The sequence below is a fragment of the Oncorhynchus clarkii genome, chromosome 12 (genome assembly GCF_045791955.1).
Source record: "Oncorhynchus clarkii lewisi isolate Uvic-CL-2024 chromosome 12, UVic_Ocla_1.0, whole genome shotgun sequence".
Taxonomy (NCBI): domain Eukaryota; kingdom Metazoa; phylum Chordata; class Actinopteri; order Salmoniformes; family Salmonidae; genus Oncorhynchus; species Oncorhynchus clarkii.
Window position 1 is genome coordinate 74,116,143 of NC_092158.1, and position 10,026 is coordinate 74,126,168.

The following is a 10,026-nucleotide window of genomic DNA, read 5'->3' on the forward strand; positions in this document are numbered from 1 at the left end:
GCCTAATATTAAATGTATTATGGATATGTCAACATTGGCACTAACATAATGGTGAAGTTATTCTATTTGATGTAAAAACATTTTGAACATAGGATGTGTGTGTGTGTGTGTTAGATGGGGGCTCTTGGATAGCTTATATTGTTCAGCTGTTAAGTAACCTGTAAATGTAGGGCAGAGGCTCTTCTAGGCTTGATGTGCATTCCCCGTAATACACTCGTGGACCGGTTCGTACTGTAAATGAAGCATCCTCCAATCAGGCTGCAAAGGCATACTTTTCCTCCTTAACTAGCTACATTGACAAGAAGGCAGGAAAAAAACACAATTTTTGTATTTTCTGACACCAGTGGCTGAATGCGTTGTGCAACATCCTAAATTACCCAAAAATAAAACCAGTGAGTGTGACGTGAACACTGATTCGGTTGGGGAAGTTACAGGACTTTCTAGGGTAGGAAAAAATAAGAATATACAAATGCATGGCATCTGAATGAATGGCACAGTTCTTTCTATAAGAGCTAGGCTAAGTTATCCGTATTTGGCTTAAGGAAACCTAGATGAAGTCATGAGTCTGCACTTACTTTACAGTTTAATCAAACGGAACATGCATTTAGGCCTCATGCATTGATGGAACCGCTTTATAATCAGAGAACAGAACACTTAGGCTTGATGGACACCCAGAGAAGCTTCAGTCATTCACTTCATTATGTCTGGATGAGTTTGATTTGATCACAAACAGTTGCTATAACTTTACCTTGATGTCCAATTAGTGAGCAACAAAGTAATTGAGGATCAAGGTTGACACCATTTTCCACCACCATTTTTGTATTTTCTGACCATTTAGGATGTTGGACACCTGTGGCTGATTGGTGGTGGAAAATGTTGTTTCATAAAGAATGTATGCATAATTTCCCTGTTTTTCTGCCTTTTCCCGCTCCACTTTCACTCCAATAACACATTGCATCATTTAGTGATAGTTCACACTTAAACACTATGGCAAAATATTCACATTACATGTCTCACATTCAGTATGTTCGCATATAGGCCTATCCTCTTCAGACCTTATATTGATTGACCTTATGTTCTGGGGAGTTTGAAGTATCAAACAGATGACAGCGTACATGATGTTGATACTCCTGTGATACAGGCCGATCCACCAGCCAGAGCATGTAGGGATGCCTCCTGCTGGCTGGCATTTGAAAACCACTTGGGGACCTAGGTCCTTGCCCAATTCTGTTTCTCCCCTTTTCCACGTGGGCACTCGCAACACAGGCTGTTCTCTGATATGAAAATCAGCATGTGGAACTTGATTTTCTGAGGGTGATCATTGTACGTGTGTTCCATGCATATTTCTGATCTTTATCATTTGATCCCTGGGCTTTTCTCCCATACAAACACACTGAAAGTTGACATAGGCCCCTGCGCTGTGGCAATGATACAAACACAATCAGCCTGAAACTAAATACACACAAGAGAAAAGGTATTTGAGTTATACCGATGACTGCCTGGGTCTTTCCAAGAATAGAGTGCCTTTTTGCATCACTTCGATATTATTATTTAACTAGGCAAGTCAGTTAAGAATTAATTCTTATTTACAATGACGGCCTACACTGGGCAAACCCAGACAATGCTGGGTTTGTGCGCCCTATGGGTCTCCCAATCACGGCTGGTTGTGATACAGCATGGATTCAAACCAGGGTGTCTGTAGTGACACCTCTAGCACTGAGATGCAGTGCCTTAGATCGCTGCACCACTTAGGAGCCCCAAAATTAAGTAGAAATTGTGTACCAATATTTAATTATTAAAGCCTGTAATATTTAAGGACATGCCCTTCAATATAAACCCCATAGAACATTTAATAAGATTGTTTTATATATATATGTATATGTGTGTGTAAGACTGGCTAAAGTGCCAGAAATCTGCATTTTGACATGTCCTATGGCAGGTTATACTGAGTTCTAGGATGATTTTAACCCACTTAATCCCCACATTTTCCAAAGTTTCCACCATCATTTTAAAGCCCTAGTCATTCTGTTATTTATTTCATGTGATTAATGATTAATTTATGTTTGTCCCTCATTTTAAATTCAAGCCTGTTTTTTATTTATTTAACGGAACTCTTGTTTTAATGTGGTTAAACCATTCCTTTTGAAATACTTTTTTCCAAAGAAACATTTAGCATCTAATAGTCAAATCATAATGTAAAAAGCAGGTGAGCCTGTTATACTATATATTTTTTCCATTTTATGGTGTTATGTGTTGGACAACCTGAGTGCGTCGACTCGAGTATATCTTGTCAATCCTGTTATCCATAGAAAAATAGGCTAGACAAGCTTCCATTTGCTCTGTCTGCCACAAGGGGAGTTATGGCTGATTTTAAATATGAAATTGTTAACCCTGTTATGATCAACCCTGTTACTTAAATTTGCACTTGCTATAGTTTAACCAAATTGAACAACCCTAAAGGCACTCTATTGGTGGATTGACCCGCCGATTACATTTTGTGTTTGCTTTTGCACTCACATAGACACTCTCCCCCGGTCCTCCACACATTGCTGGCCAGTAACTGAACTTACAAATTGCTCCTGTAAGGAAAGGCTTATTGTATGTTTTATTATAGGGTATGTCAGAAGTCTGTTGATACTGGTCAGGATATTTTCATGAATAAACTGAACTCTTTCCTTGCAGAGTTCTAAATCTAACTGTTGAATGGTCTGGAAAAGAGAGGCCAGTTGATTTGGCTTCACACCAGTCAAATCACATATTGAGCAAAACGTCATCTTTGTCAGGAAATCGTGTCTGCTTCTGGCCTGTTTGTACTGCAGTAGCTAGCTTGCTAAATTGTCCCTTTCCTAATCCATGGATGTGGATTTGGACTTGTGGTTTTCACTTAATTCTCCGATTATGATGGTTATTCTGATCCAACCATAAATTCATATGTTGTACCACTGGCGATTGAAGTTCAATATGTAGACTCATGTTAACTAGCTAGCTAACTTAGCTGGTTTATAGAGCCCTACAGTGGAGGTGTCATAAAACCTAGCGGTCAAACAGGGAAATGGTTCCAATCGTTTTTCCACCATACATTTTTCCCATGGGGGATTTTAGAAACACGTAAAATTCCTTGTTAACAAACTATAGTTTTGGCAAGTCGGTTAGGATATCTACTTTGTGCATGACACAAGTAATTTTTCCAACAATTGTTTACAGACAGATTATTTCACTTATAATTCACTGTATCACAATTCCAGTGGGTCAGAAGTGTACATACACTAAGTTGACTGTGCCTTTAAACAGCTTGGAAAATTCCAGAAAATGATGTCATGGCTTTAGATGCTTCTGATAGGCTAATTGACATCATTTGAGTCAATTGGAGGTGTACCTGTGGATATATTTCAAGGCCTACCTTCAAACACAGTGCCTCTTTGCTTGACATCATGGGAAAATCAAAAGTAATCAGCCAAGACCTCAGAAACAAAATTGTAGACCTCCACAAGTCTAGTTCATCCTTGGGAGCAATTTCCAAATGCCTGAAGGTACCACGTTCATCTGTACAAACAAGAGTACGCAAGTATAAACACAATATGACCATGCAGCCGTCCTACCGCTTAGGAAGGAGACACGTTCTGTCTCCAAGAGATGGACGTACTTTGATGCGAAAAGTGCGAATCAATCCCAGAACAACAGCAAAGGACCTTGTGAAGATGCTGGAGGAAACCGCTACAAAGTATCTATATCCACAGTAAAACGAGTCCTATATCGACATAACCTGAAAGGCCGCTCAGCAAGGAAGAAGCCACTGCTCCAAAACCGCCATAAAAAAGCCAGACTACGGTTTGCAACTGTACATGGGGACAAAGATGGTATTTTTGAAGAAATGTGAAGGGACACGTTGAGGGACACGTTATTTTCCTAGCACCACTCCACCAGGGCCCTCACCTCATCCTTGTAAGCTGTCTGGTTGTGGTTGGTAATCAGGCCTACCACTGTGGTGTAGTCTGCATACGTGATGAGTGAGTTGGAGGCGTGTGTGGCCATGTAGTCATGTGTAAACAGAGAGTACAGGAGGGGTCTGAGCACGTACCCTTGTGGGGCCCCTGTGTTGACGATCAGCGTAGTGGAGGTGTTGTTGCCTACCTTCACCACCTGGGGGTGGCCAGTCAGGAAGTCTAGGACCCAGCTGTACAGGGTGGGGTTCAGACCCAGTTCTTACCCTGGCGAGACATTTTGACGTTTGTAAATCTCTCTTGGACAAGGTGATTTTTGCAATATATTCAGCTCTATATACTCTCAGATTTGAAAATGCTAATTAGCATCAAAGTACACATCATGCAAGACTACAAATCGCTGCAAGCTCCTGCATGTCATCTCTAGCTGGCACCTTTGTGAACAGGTTAATTTAAAGAAATTTGTACGAATTGTTTCATTACTACATTTAGATATTCTTACCTTTTCCTCGGTTCATCAGTCTCGTCCAGATTATCATGGCATTTGTAGTTCTTTATGATAGCTACATTAGCAGATAATTAGCATTACATTTTGGGGGGGGGGGGGGGTAAATACAGGCAAGTATATTGATAAAAGTCACCTTGTCCTAGAGAGATTTACATGGTTATTAAAAAATCACACCGGGTTAAGCCTACACGAAACAGCCCTTATTTTAAGTGTTTTAAAATCCCCTATGGGAAAAATGAATGGTGGAAAAACAATTGGAACCATTTTCCTGTTTGACCACTAGGTTTTATGGGTATTATGACTCATACTGTGGTACTCTATGGACATATAGCAATGAACCAAACAGTGGCAACCCGTCATTCAGAGCCCCACAATTTTTGCAAAACCCCCCCATCAAAATTATGTTATTTTGTCATTAATACGTGTCACATATCAGTTTTCAAAAAAAGTTACAATTATATATTTAAAAAATCATTGAGTTAATAAAGCTGCATACAAACATGGTCTCTTTTTTGCTTTTTTGAGTAAGGCAGCTCCAAAAATGCAGGTGTTTTAGCCTACCTCATTGCTTTCTGTGGTGGTGGGGCAGCCAGCAGAAAATACGGAGCGTAGGTCTTGGTAATGTTCTTTACTTGTGCCATGACTAGCTCAGTGTTCTGTCACTCGTGGGGACAGTATGTCAAGTCTAAGGGTAGACCTCGAAAATTCAAGCCCCTTGGGCGCTGCCATAGAGTTACATTTGAAGTGCCCATCCAATAAGGCTCAAGGTCATTGGCCACAGATAAAAGTATGTCAAATTATGTTATCTCTACAGTAGCTTTGATTGGACTGTCAACATCATACTTTCAAAACCTTCGATTTCAGGCATCATCATGAATCATGTCGACAATCTACTGGCAAATCCTTTTTTATCCTTGTCATATGAAGATAAATAATGAAGAGAAATTATAGGTAAAACGTATCGGTGCTCATGGGCCATTGGACATAAACATTACACAAGTTTGGAATCGCAAATTCAACAATGAGTGGTTTGGAAGGAATCAGTGACAGTGGCTAACTGCAAGCGTTGCAAAGCAATCACTAGCCTGCTATTCAGTGGATTGGCTGTGTGGTCCCAAATCTGGGATTAAGTGTCTCTTTTCCAAGTTTAAAATGATAAATGATAAATCATGCTGTCAATGAAGCGTGATTTGTGCCGCGCTCAAAACAACTGTTAACTCGGAATTGCGAAAAGTTGACTTCAGGAAGTTCAAGACAACTGGGAATTCCGGAAAAAAATGATCTCCGACTGGGAAATACGTTTTGAATGGTCATCCAACTCGGAATTGTAAGTCGGGAACTCAGGCCTCTTTCTAGAGCTACGACCAGAAGATCAATGATGTCATCATGATTCAACCTTTTTTTTTCGGAGTTCCCAGTTGAAAGCACCAAAATCCAGAGAAGGCCAGACTTTGACAACATTTGCCTAGAAAGAACTGCCGTGCCACCTTCCTGTTCAAGTGAGCACAGCACAACAAGGTGAGTCCAAAAATGTCCCGTATGCTGCTGCATAAATTGTGTAATATGCCATTGAGATATGTACACTGTATCTAAGAAATTAATGCTAAGTGTACGTTGTGTAGTAAGCTGTTAGTAGCCCATGTGCCTCACCCTAATAATTTGGTCAATTTACTGCTCTTAATTTCACCAACTGTTTTGACTTGGTGGTGCACATGTAGCCTATAACCTGTTTTGTAAAAGCCTTCATTGTCTGCTTATATGCCCCCTTTATTTATCCTAACGTTCTGACTTGGTGTACAGGGAGAACACTGTAAAAATGACCCATGTTCTGAATTCTGTCGCTGTACATTTCAAAAGTGCTAAACAAATAGTTATATTAACTACGTCTGTCCTAGCTCGCTCATAAATGTCTTAATTGAAATTACAGATTGCCTCTTATCCGCTTGTCGTCCCCTTATGCCACAGTTTGTACATCTCAATTGTCATTAGAAACCACATTTGTTTAAGCAAGTCAGCCATATCAGCTATGTTTTTTTAAAGGCAGTATATGAGGCTGATTGAACTGTTTTGCTGGCAGACAAGGCTCCGCTGATAGCCAGGTGTAGCAGTGGTAAGATGTTGGGACAGCTTTATGTAGGCCCTAACAGTTTGTGGGCACCGTTTGTCACCTTTATAGTGCAATTAATGTATTGTGTTGTGTTGTGTTGTGGCTTTGCTGGCATGCATCCCACTTATTATTCATTTTTTTGCCCCAACAAGATTTAAATGCTAAAATCGTCACTGGAACCACAATGATTTGTCTCTCTTAGCATATACTAATATGCCTCGTGTGTTTTATTTGTAAGCTCAAGTGATGTCCAATGGGCCTTCGAAAAACAAAATACTTTTTCTGTCTGTTATCATAGAATATGGGGTCATCTTCCAGGTTGTTTCTGAAACAAATAAAATATTTGTCAGAACATTTTTAGTCTAACTTAGGGAGGGTTTCCGTCCAAGGTCAAGATAGAATGCCCTGCCCTGTTGTCCACTCCAGCCGCTAACAAGCTGCTTGTATCTGTGGTCTCATGTCAACAACATTGATGTGATGATTAAGCTCGTCACCACCAAATATGGTCTACCTACCGGTTTATTGAAACTCTACACTCAAGCTGTTGTGATATGTTGAATTTGATTACGGTACAATTATTGCAAGGCACATTGTGATGCAAAACCAGGTATAAACAGAGATGAACAAGAAAGTAAGGCTTTGAGAAAATGTACTTGAGACCTGTACTAGAGTTTTCTCCCAGGGGCCCTGGCATGTATGTCTCTGCTTGTCTTTGTCAATAAAACATCTAATACTCTGAAAGCCATCTGGATCTTTCTTTCTTATTGATTACCCCGAGACCTTCACTGTCATTGAAAGTAACATGATAATTGTTGTTTGAACAGACCTGAAAAAGTGATATGTAGCCTCATATCTTTCTTATAATGTTCCATTTGCTTCAATAATAAGCGTGCTGAGTCAGATGTCCGTCCTGTTCTTTGGGAGATGTAGGCATATTTTCAGTCCTACAGAACAGAGAGTTATGAACCACTAGCTCCCTTTCCTTGCACAGCACGAGAGGAAGTAGTGGGTGGGTGCGAGCCAAAGAGAACCTCCTGATACAGTGCAACTCTGAAGCAGACTATCCACTGAGTCTTCTCTCTGGCTCAGAGCACTCTCAGTTTCACTACCCCCAGATGGCCTCTCACAGTCTTTCTCAGGCAGCTACTGTTAGAATACTCAGTAGACACTCGAGAGCAGCTGAGCCCACAACCCTGTACCAGAAGAGTGCCATGTTCTTTTAAAGCTTGGATCTCTGTTTAAAAACATTAATTGGAGACTTGTGCATGTAAAAGGAACAAATTAGACAAAATAGTAACCCGCTATGTAAAAAGAGGATTAAGCTATTGTTGCCGTTGGCCCTAGGATTTCCCAGACTCCCACTGTTTCCTTAGAGAGAATAAACTTAACTTAATTCCACCCTCTGTTGAAGATGCATTAATGATATACATCATGCTAGGGGGCAAAACAGCAAAAACATTCACTTCAATACACAGACATAAACAAAAGAATGAAAGCGGTTGAAATAGGTGTCTCGATGGAGGTTTGCGATTATTTATATGGCCTGAATTTGTATGGTGTTGCGAAGCAATGGCTCCATGCCTAAAATGTCCACTAGAGAGCACTGTGCACAATGCATAACTGTAGTCAGAAGTCTCCTCCTCAGAAGACACATTTAGTCTACCACTGCACTCAAATGCAACTATTTCCCCCGCATCTTAGGTGCAGATAATATGGACAATTTTATGCTGTTTTATCTCTAATGAGATATTTGTTTTTAGAGCATTCTGTATGTTTTTGTTTCACATTGCATTTTAGTCATTAGGCCTACTGTAAGTTTTCCCATGCATTCAAACTTAAACAATAGTAAAGCTCCAGGCACACAAGTTATAACAACAAAGTACTGCTGTTGGCAGAGTAGACACTCCCTTGTTCTCTGGCAAGTTTTACATCCCATAGTCTGAGCCAAGTTTAGAGGCCAACCAACCCAATCTCTCCTTTTCTATCACACTCCCTGTGATTGGTGAACTTGATCACAGTTTCCATGTGTTTATTGCCAGATAGATTTGATGTGGTTATATTAAGAAAGTTGTTACTATGTCTGGTTTTGCAGTAGGATACATATTGACAAACTGTCCAGAAATAACTTGTTACATAGACTACAGTAGGCTACTAATTCGTGTTTTAGTACTAATATGAAGAGGCTGCTGTAACATGTTGAACCAGCAAAACCAACCACCCTCCCTGTCCAGAATCTCCCAAACCCACATGCCCATGCTACAATTACTACAACTACTACACTGAAGCATGACTGGTGTTCAGAGTGAGATTGTTTCAGCAGACAAGGGGGTGAGGGGTCAGTCACATGCATGAATGGAATGAATGAAAGGGAGTGTTGTCTGTCCCACCAGAGCGTTATGAAAGGACATTTCTCTCTACCTGTGTCTGTTTCGTTTCACTGGAACACTACGTTTCTGTTCTCAGATCAGTCTGTGTGATGAGAGACGGGGCACACTGCAGTGCTCTTATGTAACAATGGGGGGGGGGGGGGGGCAAGAGAGAGGGAGAGGGTGGAAGTCATGGTGGAAAGAAGTGTCTCCTCCCCATCCTTTGAGAGTTGAACAGTCCTATTCCTCCCATTTGCACAAGCACACAAGTTATTGCACGAGCACACAAGTGAGATGTAATCAGCAGTCCCACAGCAGGAACGATAGATGCTCATGGTGTAAGTGTGTCAATATGATCATTCCCTTTAGGCAGTAGGCTAAATGCGACATGTTAATGCCATAGTAGCAGAGGGGCTTACAAGTGATAAACATAGCTCTTTTCTTCGTCCTCGTTGCTGTAATCTCTACCTCCCTCTCCCTTCTATCATGTGCTGCTGTGTCCACTTTGTCCCCATCACCTTTCACCCACTTCCTGCTTTTGAGGGTTCACTCCAGGCTTACTCTCGAGTAGGTTTTAATCTCAGCAATCACGTCAGCTTCTCACAAGTTGTCCAGAAACATGTCTTATCTGAGATCGCATACTGCGACAGTCTATCCAAACAAAGACCCTGACATAAACAATAGCTATCTTGTTATTGTATAGGCTAATCCACAATGTTCTGGAGATGGAGTGTATCATTTCTGTATATTTGAACCCTTTCCCATCAGTACAATAGCTGGAGCACTTCTGTTGTGTTATATCTTGAACACACCTACAATGCATAAGTTTCATAAACATTGCATGAAATCCATGTAAAGAACTATGAAGTCAGCCTAATGGTCATGGATGTGGTGGGTTGGAATGTGAGCAGTACGGAGTAGCAGAGAGTGGGGCAGTGTATTGTAGGAATTTCAGCCATGTAGCTCTGCTCCTCCATCTCGTCTTGTGTTCCTGGCAGCTCCACTATCATCCTGGCCAACCTGGCAGCTGCCTGGTATTCATGTCACGCCCTGCATGCAGAAACACACACAGCCAGCGAGGTGACGGGGATAGGGAGGGGGACT